This window comes from Eptatretus burgeri, chromosome 12 (assembly GCF_056783735.1).
Source record: "Eptatretus burgeri isolate ZD-2024b chromosome 12, Ebu_testis_v1, whole genome shotgun sequence".
Taxonomy (NCBI): domain Eukaryota; kingdom Metazoa; phylum Chordata; class Myxini; order Myxiniformes; family Myxinidae; genus Eptatretus; species Eptatretus burgeri.
The window spans coordinates 197,261-215,000 of NC_140972.1; the positions used below are offsets into that span (position 1 = coordinate 197,261).

The 17,740-nt window shown below is 45.6% G+C and overlaps 1 protein-coding gene and 1 long non-coding RNA gene across 2 annotated transcripts in view; one reads left to right on the forward strand and one right to left on the reverse strand.

Moving 5' to 3' along the window:
* Nucleotides 1-17,740, forward strand: part of LOC147014942 (deoxyribonuclease gamma-like) — a 346,105-nt gene that overhangs the window by 61,029 nt on the left and 267,336 nt on the right. The gene's annotated exons all lie outside the window — the stretch shown is intronic.
* LOC147014945 (uncharacterized) lies at nucleotides 13,414-17,176 on the reverse strand. The gene is made up of 3 exons (XR_015050085.1): nucleotides 17,048-17,176; nucleotides 16,541-16,802; nucleotides 13,414-16,264 (listed from the first exon to the last, which is right to left on the reverse strand). It is a non-coding gene; the product is annotated as an uncharacterized LOC147014945 (long non-coding RNA).

Consider the following 17,740-nt stretch of genomic DNA (forward strand, 5'->3'; position numbering starts at 1 on the left):
GGACGATTTATTTACAATTTGGACGTACAGGACATTTGATTAAAGAACAGGCTGCAGGTCACCAAACATATTCTGAAAATTTATCAATATGATTATATGTGCATTCAATAGTTCGATGCAAACTATTGTGGTTGCCTAACTATTAGGAAAATTCATGAAATTTAACTCCGAAGTTGTTATTTCTCGAGGCTGTTGAAAAAAACAGCTGCGTTCCATATATGGATGGTGACATCACGTTCTCCAAAACAAAGTGGAAGCTCACTCTTTCATTGAAGAAGTGTCCAGTTGAGCAGGCTTTTCTTTCGCTTTTTTGAGCTTGCAACTGTCTATATTATCCTTTTTTATTTTGAATTATTGTAGAACAATGTTAATTGGATATTTGCACATCATGCCTCGTCATGTTTTGCGAAAATGGCTGAAAAACGGGTAATCACTCCCACCGATTCCCGAAAGAATCAAACATTCGCTGGTAGTGGATAAGATTTGTACAAACAAAACGGGCGAATTTTCCCTGCCTTTTAAACAATATCTTTGTGGAAAGAGAAATATCATCGATCATCGATGCTTCGGATGGTTCAGCATGACCAACTAACTACGGCACTGCCCGCCAGAGCCCAGCAAGCACAGATGGAATACATAGGTCCAGCCAGAGGAGAGGTAAAAAGGTGAAAGTCGATGGGGAAAAACTAGGCCAGGCCAGCACAGCACACGGCCGGCAGGGGTAGTATTGTACACACTGAAACTGTGGATGGCAGGGAACGCTGTCAGTACCCTGCTTACTGGTGCGCACAGCACAGTAACACGGTGTGACTTTCTATGTTCCAGGTGTGTGAAACATACTTGTTGTTCGTGATTCTGGTATGTCCCACGTACAATATCTCGGTTACTCGGTACCTACCAGCTGCAGAAACCACAATGAGCGGCTTCGGTGACGACAGGCACAAATCCAGGGCTCCATGGAAATATGGCAGTGGTGCTCAAAAGCGGAAACGTTCCAAAGAAAAAGATGAAAGACACAAGGCCGTCATTGACAAGACCCAGAAAATCTCAGAGTTTTTTATTCCTGCACAAACAGGTGATTCGTCCATGACAGAGGCTGGAACACCAGCAGAGACAGAACAAGCGGATTTGGCAACGCAACCCCCACGTCAAGATTTGCCCAACATCTCGGAAGGCTCCACCGATGAAGAACATGCATCAGATGAAGAAGCGTGAGATATACTGACTGATCGTGGACCTGCCTTTGCCAATGACATTGGATGTTGGCCTCCTGAGCGACCGTCGTCAGAGATGATCGACTACTGGGAATCACGAGATTTGGAGCCCCTGCAGAAATCGAGTGGTCCCTTTGATTTATCCATACAGTTCGTTGAAGGTAGGAAACGCTGCTGCTCCAATAATCTTTTTTACTGTAGACTACAAAACGGAGAGTCCGTGAAAAGGTCCTGGCTTTGCTTCTCCACATCAACCGGAAAACTGTACTGCATCGCTTGCAAGCTCTTTGGAGGCGCTACTGCTCTGGGCGGGGAAGGATTCAATGACTGGAAGCATGCCAGTCATTCTATCGAGGTGCATGAGCGTTCGCATGTACATTGTGTGAATATCATCCGCTTGTCAGACAGAACAACACCCGCAGGTAGTGTGGACACTGAACTCGTCAAACAGGTGAGTGAGATTGCGTCCTATTGGAGGGAGGCGCTGAAACGAAGTGTGAGCATGATATGGTTTCTCGCTGAGCATGGTCTAGCGTTCTGTGGATCGGATGAAATTGTTGGGTCACGGATGAATGGTAACTACCTTGATTTAATGGAATTACTTTCGGAATATGATACATTTTTGGTGCAGCACATTCAGAAATATGCCAACCAAGGTAGTGGCCACACCAGCTACTTATCATCTAAGACATGTGAAGAGTTAGTCTCCATCATCGGAAAATGTGTTCTGGATAACATCGTCGCTCGTGTGAAAGAAACAAAATACTTTTCTGTCAGTCGATTCTACTCCTGACATAAGCCACATCGACCAGCTCACAGTTATTCTACGATACATCGAGAACGAGGCTCCCGTGGAGCATTTCATCACCTTTCTGAGCAACACAGGACACACTGGACTCCAGCAAGTGATAGCATCACTGGATTTTTTGAAAGCCACTGGATAGGACATCGCTAACTGCTGAAGACGATCTTATGATATCGCATCTAATATGAGTGGCCGATATAATGGGATGCAGGGAATGATCCAACAGGAGAACCCTCTCACAATATTTGTGCCATGCGTGACGCACTCACTGAACTTAGTCGGTCAGTCAGCCGTGGGATGCTATAGACCTGCAGCAGCATTCTTTGAATTCGTGGAACAAGTGTATGTATTTTTTACAGCTTCCACGTCGCGCTACGCCAGATTATTTAACGCCCTGAAAGCCAAAGGTCTGCAAGTACCAAAGCGCCTCAGCGACACTCGCTGGTCGGCTCATTCTGATGCAACCCGAGCTCTTGTAGACGGTTGCAGCGAAATCATGGATGTCCTCGCTGAAATCGCAAATGATGAACAACTGAATAGTGAAACAAGAAACACCGCCGAGACACTTCACCAAACGATATGCACGCTCGAGATAGGGTTCTATGCTGTTTCTGGTCTACTATCCTTGGTAGATTTGATTGTACAAGTAAAACCCTTCAGTCGCAAGCTACCGATCTCAACACAGCCATGCAGCTTCTCAAGTCACTGGCGAGCTTCGTGCAGTCATTACGCGATCAGTTTGATACCTTCGTTGTTGACGGAGTGGAGCACTCAGGTACGGAGGAATTCACTTGTGGATCGCGAAGACGAAAGCGTAATGTCCGCCTCGCTCCCTTGGACGACGGACACACTCCAGAAGTAGAACTAGATGTCAAGGAGTCCTTTCGCATCAGTGGATATGTTGCAGTGATCGACGTACTGCTGTCGCAGTTGGAAAAGCATACAAACGCTTACAGCGAGATGAGCGACAGATTTGGATTCCTGCGTGCTCTTGTTCAACTCGAAGTAGAGCAGATTCGAGAGTCATGCTCGAAGCTCGTCGAGCTGTATCGGGAAGATCGATCACCTGACCTCACAGAAGAAATGATTCAGTTCCAAGCCATGATGAAGGAGTCAGAGCCAGACTCAGGCTGTACTGAACTCAAGATGTACAGTTTTCTCATCGAGCTAAAACTCACCGATACTTTCCCAAACGTGGAAGTGCTGCTTCGGATTTACCTCCCACTGATGGTGTCGAACTGCTCTGGGGTACGCTCGTTTTCGAAACTCAAGCTTATCAAGAACCATCTTCGCTCCACGATGGGGCAGCAGAAACTGGTCAATCTGACCATCATTTCAACCGAATCTGATGTGCTCAATTCCATGCAGGTTGACAGTATCATATCCGAGTTCACTGCCGCGAAGTCGCGCAGGAAGTTTGGCCATTGATTAAGGCACCGTGTGTATGTCCATAGATGTGGATGACACTACCGTATATTTGTGGGCGCTGGAAGTCGGCTATTAATCACCATTTCGGATTTCTCTTGCCCAGAAGGTTTTTAGAAGTTAGAAGATTTTTAGTCGAAGTTCGTAGTATGATTAATGAGAGTGCGTCGCTTGTTATTTTCTTATATTGGTTCATCTCTATCTCTTACTCTTGCAGCAACAGCATTGTTGTGATTTCATTTTAGAATGAGCTCAGAGATAAGTCATCAGCTCAGAGATAAGTCACCAGCCATATCAATAACAATCCGTCCCTCTTGTCATATTGTCAGATTTAATTGGAATTTGTGAACATATATGCCAAATAATTCCTGATCAGGATCTGCCAAATCGAGAGATAAAAGTTCAGTTGTTGATGAAAAAGCAGTTATAATTTAAGCTGTTGATTAATCTCCAAATTTGGGCCCCACCACAATCATTGTGCCCACGGCCCCCCACATGGTAAATCCGGCCCTGTTCATAACTCGACGAATAAAAGCTCAAATTGCACCAAACTTACCTTATTCTTGCGAGCTCACGTTCCCTTTTAGTGGGTGAACAATCCAATGCTTGGCAAATTCTACTTTGCAATGATAGGAAGAGCCGACATTGGAGGATCAAAAAGCGATGTCGCTATTGACGCTTGGCCGCCACAGGCCAGTTATCCCTGTGGTAACTTTTCTGACACCTCTTGCTTAAAACCCAAAAAGTCAAAAGGATCGCGAGGCCACGCTTGCACGGTCTGTATTCGTACTGAAAATCAAGATCAAGCGAGCTTTCACCCTTCTGCTCCACGGGAGGTTTCCATCCTCCCTGAGCTGGCAGTCAGTCCTGCCACTTGCACACGAAATAGGCCGTTTTCTTTCACACAAAATAGGCCGTTTTCTTGCACACAAAATAGGCCGTTTTCTTGCACACAAAATAGGCCGTTTTCTGCCACTTGCACACGAAATAGGCCGTTTTCTTGCACTTGCACACAAAATAGGCCATTTTCTGCCACTTGAAAGTGGCTCAAAGTTATATGGCTCAGGGCCAGAAACTCCATCGTATAAATTCCCATCATCCTCCGACTCGTCCTTGGCAATATTTGAATGAAAACACTCAAATTCATCACTGCTGAAATCACTCTCTGATTCGCATCTCGCCATTGTTCACACACTGTTTCCGAATGTTCACGAAGTTTTCAGAGAATTTGACGTCATGGCATCTTCGGTAACTTCCGGACTGTTTTTCGATCACTGACAAAAGTTTTGACTTAAAAGTTAATTTTAGCATATTTTTTTTTTTTTTTGAGTTTCAAATGTAAGAAAATAATTGCTCAACGATTATTAATGTGCTTACAACCTTCGAATCACGCAAAGTCATCAGCGACCCAAAACGTGCTCTTTAAGCACACCACAGGCTTTTCCTGAATGGTTATTATGATGGTCAAATATGACTATGGATCATTTAGGCCAAGGTTACATTTCCTCTACGGCGAGGATACGGCGGCCGTACGCCCTCTGAATTGACAGAAACGTGCGGCGACCGCAGAGAAACTGAGGTGGCCTCAGGGAAGCCCTACGCCGTTTGGCTATATTTTACAGGCCGTAGGGTCGCCGTGGAATTATAGCGCGGAGTTATAACTTTTTTTCATTTCTACGTTCGCCATAGCAATTCGACAAGCCAAGCTATGACGTAGATGTGTTCCACATCGACCGCACGAAGGGCGTACGGTGGGCTTGCGTTATTTGAAAGCTCTTCTCAATGAAAAATGAATTTTCCCAACCCCCAAAAAATTACGGCAGCCGCACTTTTTCCATGGCCGCCATACGGTGGCCTTACGGTCAGTGTGACTACCTGCGGGCAACGCAGGGTCGACGCACGGTTCCCCTACGCCCGCCGTGCACCTCCGTGGCAGTCTGCGTCGACCGTGCGTCCACCGTGCGCTACTGCTTGAGATCGGAGTATAGGTGTTTGCCTATACCGTGGTGCCCCCAGAATCCCAAATTAATTTGTTCCAGGAGGCTGTTCGGATTGCAAAAAGTTCGGTTTCCAAAAATATTTTCCCAATAAGAAATAATGGAGTGAATTAATCCGTTTGTGGCCCCAAAGAAAACCCACTTTCAAAACACTTTAAACTGAAATTCCATGTTTGAGGTAAAATAAGATGAGTAAATGACCTTCAGTGGTGGTGTATTGTATGTAAACTGGTACAATCACCACATCCAAAGGTCCACACAGGCTCGAGCTCCGGCCAGGGTTCCGATCGCTCGCGCACTCTGCGAGAGCGCTGCCCCCAGGGCAACTCATCAAACATGATGCCCGCAGAACCACAATCACTTTCATCAAACGCATCGGGCTGACGTAATCATGGGTATTCCAAATTACAACTGGTTTTGTTGTGAAATTCAATCCTTGCCCGACAGTCTGTCACACCACGTGATCGGATTGCTTTTTTGTTTATAATTAAAACACAAGATGTCTCAATTAAAACACAATTAATTAAAACACAATTAAAAAAACAAACATCACAAATGAAGGTGAAAACACGAGGTAAGGCCTGTCACATTTGGCTCGGCGGCCGGAGGGTCTACAAAATGTACCGGCACGAGCAATTATAAAGCGGCTGCAGTATTCCCACGGTCACACAATGTGGCAGTCACTTATGTGCGAACGCTGCTCATAGAGAGCTCGGCGTTGTTCTTCTTCTTCTTCTTCTTCTTCTTCTTCTTCTTCTTCTTCTTCTTCTTCTTCTTCTTCTTGTGAAGACAAAACCTTCATCTCTCGGACTCGGCTCTTGTATATACAAGATCCGGATCGCCTTAAATACTGATCACATGTACACATCCTCACATAGACGGTGCCTTTTGAGAGCGTCTATCATGAACTTTTTAATATATTCGGACATTTGCTTTACAGTTTTGAAAAGTTCACATTACTATTTAAAGATTATTCCATTTATCGTATTGTAATTTCGTAAATACATTATATATTTCGTAAATACACGATATATCGTAAATACGTAAATACATTATGACGGGTTTCGCTATTAGCTTAATGAAGGCACGTGACGAAATATCGGAAGTTGTTGTTGTTGTTTTTATATAAAATTTTTTTTTTTTTTTTAGCCGACAAAACCTTTAGGTTTTGGACGCTGCTCTTGGACACATTTGTCCTTCTTATTTTTCGGGTAGCCGCACGGCATATTTATAAATTGTGGAGACCGAAAACATGGGTGTGCCGTACGGTCTTTGATTTGATGTCGCACGGTGACCTTAGGGCGTTCCTGCAGCGGCCATAGAATTTTGAAGGCAGACGCAAGGTGCCCACAAGGCGACCGCAGGGGGATCCCAAGCCGAACGTGCAGCCAGACGGACGGTAACGAATTGGTTAATTTTTTTTTTTACCAGTTCTTTTGTTTCGGCTTGTCGAATTTCTACGGCGAACGTAGAAATGAAAAAAGTTATAACTCTGCGTTATAATTCCACGGCGACCTTACGACCTGTAAAATATAGCCATACGGCGTAGGGGCACCCTGAGGCCACCTCAGTTTCTCTGCGGCCGCCACACATTTCTGTCAATTCAGAGGGCATACGGCCGCCGTTTCCTCGCCGTAGAGCAAATGTGACTGTGGCCTATAGTATCGATCGACACACAAGAGATGCTTTCACGAGGACTTCCGCCGACGAACTGAATGAACAAAGCGCGGAGATGCGGCTCGAACAGGTGGGTGAGACAGGTGAACAAATATGAACGCTAGGTTGTGTTCGGTTTTTTTTTTTAATGTATTAAGTTTTTATGGCAAAATTTTCTCGAAAAATTGTTCGGATTCCAATTTGTTCAAACAATGGGGCGTTCGGATTCTGGGGGCACCACGGTATATTATAGTTACAGTATATTCAGTTATATATACTGGTATATTTTTATTTCAGTGAAAAAAACTGGTATATATATATATATACGCACTCGTTACCGTCCGTCTTGCCGCACGTTCGCCTTAGGGCCCCCCGGCGGTCGCCTTGTGGTCACCTTGCGTCTGCCTTGAAAATTCTATGGCCGCCGCAGTGACGCCCAAAGGTCACCGTGCGACATCAAATCAAAGACCGTACGGCACCCCCACGTTTTTTGTCTCCACAATTTATAAATACGCTGTGCGGCTCCCCAAAAAATAAAAACATATGTGACTGCTACATTGTGTGACCATGGAAATACTGCGGCCGCCGTATAATTGATAGTGGCCGCAGATTTTGGAGACCCCACGGTCGCCGTGGCAAAAGTGACCTTGGCCTTACCTCACCCACCTATCTTTCATCGACATTCGACACCCAACTCTTTCACCGACGTTGACGTCCACCTTTTTCCATTGACGTTTGATGCTCTGCTTGGCAGCTCTATAGATGCTGGCTGGCTCTTGTTCATGTCAGGCTGAACGAGGAAGGAATGATCGCGAGGTTGACGGTTGGTCACATGCAACGATGCGCCAATAGGCAAGGTGGATTTGGCTGGTCTACTTGAGGCTCCACCCACACTGGTTGCCTATAAAAAGGATGGGAGGACGATTTTCTTGAAAGTTTGGTGACGGTTGGTGAGCTGGCGACAGACAGTCAATTTGTGAGCTGATGACAGACAGTCCGTTGGTGAGTGGTGACAGACAGTCGGTTGGTGAGCTGGCAACAGACAGACGGTTGGTGAGCTGGTGAGTTGGTGACAGCCATACAGCCTCACAGTCCTGACCGCTGGTGACAGTTTGTGAGCTTCTCCTGATGGTGGGTGACGGTTGGAGCGTTCCTGCTGTTTCTGATCGGGACCTGCTCTTGGCGTACCTGATTCTTGGCGACCCTGGTTCCTGGAGGTGACTGTAGTGTCCGGAGGACAGCGGGACTCGGATAGTCGTGAGGGTTGTCGAACTCTGTTTATTGCCCGTCCGGATGCACACTACTGCAAACTAGACACACGCCTCAAGCGGTGCAAACACCTATAAGCCTTGCGGACACGTGACCACCAACACCACACCGCCACACCCCCACAACGCTCCCCACATTGTGCCCATCCGCCACTACACCACATTCCTCCCTCCTAAAAACATGAGTATAAAATGACCATTAGAATGAGAAACAACATCGGCAAAGCAACCTACGGCAAAAAAACAAAGCGGCACAAAACGACGTTAATCAAAAATCATAGGCCCCACCACACAGAAAACAACCAGAGCCCAAAAACGGCATTAATCATGTGGCCGTAAACCAAACCCAGAAGAGCCGGCACAAAAGAAAACGTGCTTCATCTGCCCAACCTGCAACCCTAATGCCGCTGTGTTAACCTGGCATATCATTCATCCTTTCGAGTCGAATCCCAAAATGCAGCGGACAGGTGCTCAAGTACTGAGGTGCACGACGAACTCAATGATGGTTGCAGACCACAAAACCCTGGCCGTGTTAAAGATATCAAGAAGCAAGTTGGGGAGCACAGCATCACTACGCAGCAGAAGCGCCCCCAGGCGGCTCATGCTTACACGTCTTCCGGCGAGGTCGTGGTGACACCCCAAGCGAACCTCCCCCGGCACCATCAAATGCCCCCGGTCGACAAGTTGGCACATCTCCCTCAGACAGGACCGAATCAGATAAACATCCCAAGCCTGCAAGCCCCGCGGCGCCAGCGCGGCCAACCTTGGCGAGACCAGAGGTTTGCGCTGCACGGCGCCAGGCACGTCTGACCTTGGCCATATCAGGGATGGGCGGTGACGCTGAACATCGCCGCCGGCTGGCCGCACCATCAATCCCATAACAAACCCACGCATCACATCCAGTCGAGATCTCAACGCACGTCTGAACGGACGATCAGTGTAGCCTGGAGACATATCAGTGTCATACAACAACAACAAAAACATCGTCTGCGAAAATGCAACCTCCCCTTCACGTACAGCGCGTTCTCCCAGTATAACTCCCACACATGAGAGAGTAGCGGACCGTGGACTGTCCTCGCAGCTGGAGATCAGAAAGACCCCTTTATTCGCCACGATCGCCCGCAAGCTCTTCACATCACATCGATCATATCGGTCATCCCATTGATTGATCCCAACCAAGCATATCATGCTCACACGTGGACTGTTGGCATTTGCTTTTACAATGCTAAATCGAATCACTCGTGCAGCGAGAATCAAATACACAACAATTAGCAATTCATGAATCACATCGTGCGTACGCCTCTTGGTTGTCACGACGTCGAGATGACTTGCTTGTCGTCGATGGTCGCGTTCCGCGAACTTCTTGAACGCGACCGGCTCGCTCCAATCCCCCGCTGAAATCGCCTGAACGACACGGGTGTGCACTGTATCACGAGCGCAGCGGGAGCCCGACAGCCCGTCGCCGCTGGCCTGACCCCCGTTGCTCCAGACCCGCATATCATCGTCGCAGGAAGCAATGAACGGCAGCCAATGCTGCATCGTCGCGGCTCCCATCGCCGGAACCTCGCCCTCGGGTCTCGAGGGTGGCCCGGGCCCAAACGGAGGTACGTGCCCCGAAGGAGGCACAGGTGCACCTGGAGGTACGAACTCCGAAACAGGAAACTCCTCCTCCTCCTTATGTCGAAACCCCAACCGGCCCAGCAAGGGCCGCTCAAGGTCACCGGCTGGCGCCATCCAGTCTCGCCTGAGGCGAGACAGCCAGTCCCGGCCCAAAAGGGCGGGACCCTCCCCTCGTACCACAAACAATGAGAGTAGGGCGCTTTGACCTCGGTAGACCACTGAGACGTCTGTCACAGCAAGTGGTGCAATCGCTTCGCCGGTGTACGTGCACAGCGACAAGGTCGTCTTGACCAGGTGAACACCGTGAAGGTCACGAGCAGCCCGCTCGCCCATGACCGACACTGCAGCCCCGGTGTCAACTTGAAACACGATCGGCGCGCCATTCACCTCGACCTCCACTGTTATTGGTCTTGTCACCTCCGGACCAATTGAAAACAGGCTCAACATTGGTTGCATTTCCTGCTCCGGGCCGCCGGGATCGCTATGCCCTGGCTACAGGCCGCTCTCCAGGTCGCTGGGGTCATCCTGCACCTCGCTATCCAAGACCTTATCGGCAGCCCCCGCCATTCGACACACACGCTTCAGATGTCCCACCTTGTGCCAATGCAAACACACGGTGTTCTTATACGGGCACACCCGCCGCAGGTGCGGTCCTCCACATCCCCAGCACCCCTGGGTGTCCATCTCGCTTCCCGCGCGGCCGCGCTACGCAGCGCGGCCACGGCCTGCACCAAAAAACGTGCGCTTGATCTGGGGCACCTCGGTCATCGCGTGGACCCCGGAGTCACCCGACATGCCCCAGCTGGAATCACCCGTCACGTTCTGGCCGGCGATGGCACGGACATCTGTGAGTGTCTGCTCGACAGCTGAAGCAGTCTTGACCGCAGAGTCGAATGTAACGTCGACACTTCGCATTTGCAGAATCGCCGACACCATCCTCGCATCTTGCAGCCCAGAAATAAAGCGATCTCTGAGCCGAGCTGGACGCTCCTCTGCCGTAAACTTGCAAGCCATGGCCGAATGCTTCACCCGCGCCACGAAATCTGCGACGCACTCCTCCGCACCCTTCGCGAGGTGATCGAACTGGTACCGAGCCAATTGCAATGACTTCTCCGGCGCCATGTGGGCTTTCATCTTCCCTAACACGTCCTTAAACGACAGCCCGTCATCACTGGGCTTATCCGGTGCTACCAAATCACTTAGTGGCCGATAATGTTCCATTGATAGCGAGGCGAGCAAGATCGATTTGCGTTTCCTCTTGTCATCTACATCATTCGCGTGGAAATAGCATCCCAATTGTTCTGAAAACAATTCAAAGTCATCTCCGACGAAGACGGGCACTCGTCCGTGCGCCGTGCCCCGACCTTCCGCCATCCTCGAGCCGTCCTGCAGTCACTCGACCCGAATTCGCAGGTGACGGCGAGACGTCTGGCTGCAGGACTCGACCCGCACCGAAGACTGTGCGTGCGGGCGCGCGAAACTTGCGACGCGCTTCCCCGGTACGGCTTCACGCCAGGTGGTCGAACTCAAACCGCATGAGCTGCGCTGATTTCCCCGGGGCTCCGCACGCCTGACAATCCAGTTGCCCCGGCCAAAGACTCCAAGTCAATACTGATGAAACCCAGGCACTCTGCACACGTCGATCCGAAACAGACTCGTCGCCAATGTAGTGTCCGGAGGGCAGTGGGACTCGGATAGTCGTGAGGGTTGTCGAACTCTGTTTATTGTCCGTCCGGATGCACACTACTGCAAAGTAGACACACGCCTCAAGCGGCGCAAACACCTATAAGCCTTGCGGACACGTGACCACAAACACCACCCCTCCACACCCCCACAACGCTCCCCGCATTGTGCCCATACGCCACTACACCACAGTGACGACGATTGGAGTTCAAGCCTGTTTGTGAGTGGGTGTAAGGTAAGGCCGGGCGCTGGCAATGGAGCACGGTCTGCTCACACATTTCGGGACATTTTATTTGACATATGATGACTTCTTGATTGGTAAGCGAGCCCGGATTTCTTTCCCCCTGAATGATCTGCTGGGAACCCTTGTCTCGTGTTTTAGCGTTGAGTAAGGCATAGTGATAATCATCTGCTCTTTGCCTGTTTTTCTATCAATGCCTGATAAATTCTTTATTTGCTTAAGATTATTTTGAGTGATTTGAATTTCCATATTTTCATCACAAATAAATACAAAGTTCTTCAGTTTATTTATTTTTTCCTCATTAATGAATTCCTCGTTTACGTTTCAACCTGTCTGTGCTTGTCCTTTCCTTCCATTGATCCAGCATTGACCGAACCTGGATAGATTTCGAGGTCATTGACAAACTAATTAACCTGTCATTGTCGGCAGCACCAGCTGTAATTGCGCAGGTGCTCTAATTAAGATTGAATCAAGATAGGATTGGTGCTTTGCTGAGGACATGCTCCCCACTCACAAAGCCATGTGACTTCTAGTTAAACGACAAAATTAGACGGTGAACACTGGAACTCTTGGTTAACTGATTGGCGTTCATGGTTGTAAAGCAACCCACTGTACCACGAAGTTAATTGTGAGCGGGAGCACCAGGTCTGGTTCTTCCGGCTCTTCCGAGCTTTACAACCATGAACCGGCACCAGGTCCTGCTCTTCATCATACACTCGGTACCCATGGCCGTAACAATATATGCATATGTATATATAATGAATATATATATATACATATATATATAAACATATATAAAAATATATAAATAAACATATATATATATATATATATATATATATATATATATATATATATATATATATATATATATATATATATATATATATATATATATATATATATATATATATATATATATATATATATATATATATATATATATATATATATAAATAAACATATATATATATAAATAAACATATATATATATATAAATAAACATATATATATATATATAAATAAACATATATATATATATATATATATATATATATATATATATATATATATATGTATTTATAGATAGCATTAAATAATGGAGGTATTTAGATGAAAATACAATAAATAAATAATACATTATAAATATGCATTGATATAAGTTATTGGTGGTTGCTAAGATACGCAGTTCAGCATGATAAATTGTTGTAAATGACAGTTTGAATATTTGAATGACAGTTTCAGTCGATGGTTAGATGAAGGTTCTGTGTTCTGGACATGTCTGCAAGGTAAAGTGTTTATCGCTTAATATATTGTTGCGGGCCAGGGATCAGGTGAGAAGACCACAAGGGAGGGGGGGGAGCTATCTCGGCTCCCACCCGACTCCCCGGAATTGTAGGCCCTCGCCACCGAGCTCTATAACACCACTGGAGAGTCCACCAGCTTCCCTTCACGTTATTTGATTTGTCTTCACCAGCCAGCCTGCTAACCATGTTTAGTCCTTTTAGCCCAGACTCCCATAAGAGAATGAATAGGAACATGCGATATAGAATTGGATTTGAAGGTATTCCAAAGACATTTGACCAATGTCAACAAATGACAAGCATACTTTAGGAGCACCTCAACAAAACTAATAGTCTTCACTTATATATATATAATCCAAAATAAGCCTTAATTATCCATAAAATGCATTCATCAATGATAAAGACATAGCACGTTTACAAGTCCTACGATACACTGTGGCCTGTCAGAGGCTCTCAGGGTCTCAGAGCGTACAATATTATCATGAGGAAGTCGTAATCTTGATATAATCACAATCTCAAAATAGAACCAACCACGCTAACGGACTCATGTTTACTAATTCGGCATAAATAAATATTTACCGATTACGGAAGTGAATCAATCTTGTATATTCTCGTCGGACGTGATCTCCAGCCAGTATTTTGCTATCCAACTTGGCCGTGTGATGAAACCTAATTTTTGTGTAATGGGGAGCTATGTTTTTGATCAATATGGTTGAGTGACATGTATCCGAGTCCCTATCATGTGCCTCCAGGGTTTTGAATACTTTCCCGATTACATCACTGATGACCCTTGTCGTGATGGATGCAGGAATTCCTTTACCACGGGGTAATGTGGTGGGGCCTGAAGTTCCCAAAATGACTCTGATCGATCGATCCGTGGAGGTCGCCACTTTGATGACATCTTCAGATGGGTAAATTAGACCCCCTTTATCTTTTTTGTCCACAAAACCATGGCATGATCCACCATGTGCAGGTTTTTCGGCCATCTCCAATGCCGAACAACATGCTTCGCATTATATTTGTCGGCGGACATGGTGTACGATGTATCCAGACTTGTATCCTATTGCCGCTTCGTGAAATTTAGATAAGCGGCAATAATCCGGCTAGTCCGTATAATCCGCCTCGTCATTCTCCTTGTGTAGATCGTGGAGTCGTGCCACCAGCATGTCCTGAAGATGAGATGGGGCATCTTCCCGGATACTGGGGCCGATGGTGTCCAAGTTCACGAGGCCTCCACTACCTTCAAGCACTGCACAATTACCGGTGTCAACTTTTATTTGATTTCTTAAAAGGAGCCTCTTATAGGTAGCCCGGAACTGCCGAGCCGTGGGGTTGTTGTTGGAACCACCATGAGCTCGAACTGAAGCGAAGAATAGTTCAACATGGTCCTGGCTCATTTTGTACGTGCATAAGTACTGCATATGTCCATTTACTACCACAATATCATACACTTGCTGAATGCTGTCGATTGGGGCAGCAAAACCCAGAAAGGGTACCCAAGTCTGGCCGATGGCAAGTCGCTTGCCACACAAGGATTTCAAAATCATCACATAGTCCCTCATCTCAGCTAGAAATGGTTGCCAGCTTTTCTCATTGAACTGCTTTAATGGGGCCTTATAACCCTTTGCCATGGGATTTCTCGAGTTCAAAATGTCGAAAAGTCGATCAAATGTGTATATAAATTTACAGGTTGCTTCAGAACCTGCGAACTGGGGCAATTTGAGTTTATCGCTACAATATTCAATTGCCACAGCAACACTGGAACTGAAAGTTTGAGCTGCTACATTCACTTTCATTTTGTGTCCCCACCATCTGATGTGCCTCCGCTTCAACTTATTAGCCAAATGGAGCCCTTCCTTTTCTTGAATTTCATTCAACAATTCAATGAATTTCCATTCGATGACTCCATTGTTATTGTCCATGAGCTTTTTATCCGTTGCCAGACAATTCCTTACCAATTTTAACATGTGGCATGGATCTAGCACCACGTGCACTTTCCAGTCTGGATTGTTTGGGTGTTCGAAATATGGTCGCATGTCTGTATCCGTGACACTGTCACCTAACTCACGAAACATGGAGAAATGTTCTTCAGGAGCGTCGCATGTCAATGGTACAACTCGTACACCAACTTCGTAGACGCTCTATAGACATTTTTACTATATTAGCATTCTCCTTTCCAGATAATCCATTAGTGAGGAAGCAACCTATAGGAGCCTTCCAACTATTGTCCAGTGCAACAGCCATCACAACTATGGCATATTTAGCCAGTGGTAAAGTGTCATCAGAGCCCATTTCGAGTTCTGTTCCAAAGTCCACGTATCCCCAACTCTGATGTCCATCCCATTCATGATGAGCATGGATGGACATTTCATCCAACATGAATACACAAAATACATTATCATTTCCCTTGACTTTTTCGGAATCCGATCTGTTTTTCAGGGCACCGAATATTTCCTTCGAAAATCCAGGCGATCCATCCAATCCATGAAACCAACTTTGGATGGTTGTCAAACTTGGTAATTCTAGATCAAATGTCTCACGGACATAATTGTACGCAAGAGTCGAATAAAATTGTAGCGTTAATGCAAATGACCGCAATTCATCCGAGTATTCCTGCCGAGATGCATGAGCCTTGTCATCTTTACCATGAGGACGCTTTTTAGCGATCCTTTTCATCAATTCTCGCGGTAATCTTGAAAAGCTGTTTTCGAGTATATTAGCACAATAATCCGTTACCAGATGTATATTTCGAAGTTCACTTATCAATGCTTTCATATTTTCTACCTTTTGCTTCAAGCGTGCAGATTGTCGTCATGCGGTATTCAGCTTTTTCGTGTAATGCTCGGCGCGGTCTTGTTGGACTAGGGCCTCTTGTCTGGCTTTTCGTGGGTTTTCCATGTCGGCATAATGGTGATCGTGGGTAAGGATGGCCTGAGAGACGATAGCTACAGCTTCAGCGTCAGGACCGGAATCTACAGGCTCATGTACGACCAGATCCGGTTTGGTTGGTGGTACTGTTGATCTGGATTTTGGTTTGCGTGTCTTTGGTACCTGAAGGTATAATAGGATTTGCCAGAAAAAAGATTATTGTAATAATCGAAATATTGACAATATTGACGGTGCCAGCTATCATCATCAATAATTAAAAGAATTTTGTTAATATTTCATGATCACTCAAGCCTTATGAATCTGGGAATCTTATGTTCTGTTTTTATGGGCAATATGATATAATAATAATAATAATAATAATAATAATAATAATAATAATAATAACAACAGAAATATAATAATCCGGTTACAAAATGTACAAACAAAGAATGTACTCACTTTTGGTTGTAAATGATTGGGAAGTACGAAGATAGACGGGATTGCGGTATCCTTCAGTTCTCGCTTGTGTGCATCATATTCCACATAATCTTCTCTTGTGAAATGTAGAGAGCAGAGTTGTTGGTTGACAGTTGGCTGGTCCTTTCCCCATTCTCTTTTTATGTTGGCGATCCACCGCTGTCTCCGCGGTGCGTCTTGGCATACTTTGCACAACTCCTTCTCGGCTTTGTTGGCATGAGTTTTGTCGCATCTTTTAGGAAATCTGTAAAACAGGAATGGGCCTGTAAAACCATGGTGGCTGAGGTTATATTATGTGTGATACATTGTCATTTAATGCAAAATTAACTTCCATTTGATGATAGAATCAATACCTAAATAAGAATATGAATCAAATAGAAACTAAATGAATCATGTGGCGATTAATATAATGTGAGTCAATTTCAAAAATCAATCGATGATCAAGAATACGGGAGATCTACATTGTTTGGATGTCCCAACCACGTGTACCTAGTAAAGTGCTGGATCTCCTCAAGTGCTCTTGCAAATCTTCCACTCCATGCAGCACGAAGTGATGTCGATGTAGACAACAGGGGCGTGCGTGTTTGGTAGTATGCATGTGTAGCGACGACTGCTGCAACACAGAAGATGTTGCCACAAGTGACGACAGTGACATTGAATTAATGCATTATTTAGACAATGGAAGAATGCATGTACATATACTACAGAACGCTTACACGAAATGAGTGCATGTTCCGGTACACAGATGATTTTGTATGATTACCTGCTGGTGGGCTCGTGTATATATATGATTGCGAGTTATTTGTCTGTAATGTATAATAAATACTTTTTGTTGAATTCGCCTAAGTCATATTTACAGAAAACATTCAAGAAAATAATCAGTGATTGTAACAGCATTTATACAATATGGAATATGCGAATCTGGATCTTAACGGCAATACGAAAATGAATACAAGCCGCATTATATCACTCGTCCAAAATATCCATTATGTAATGGTATTTGGCATTTAAATGCCTCCATTTTGACTTATTTGACAAAAATAAATGAATTTTTGTAGTTGAAATGTCTGTCATTGGATTCTTTGACCCCAACAACTAAGTTTAGATAACTAAATTTTATTTCTAGGAGGTTTAGAAGTTGAGATAACTTAAAAATTAATTTCATGAAAATTCATGGCGGTC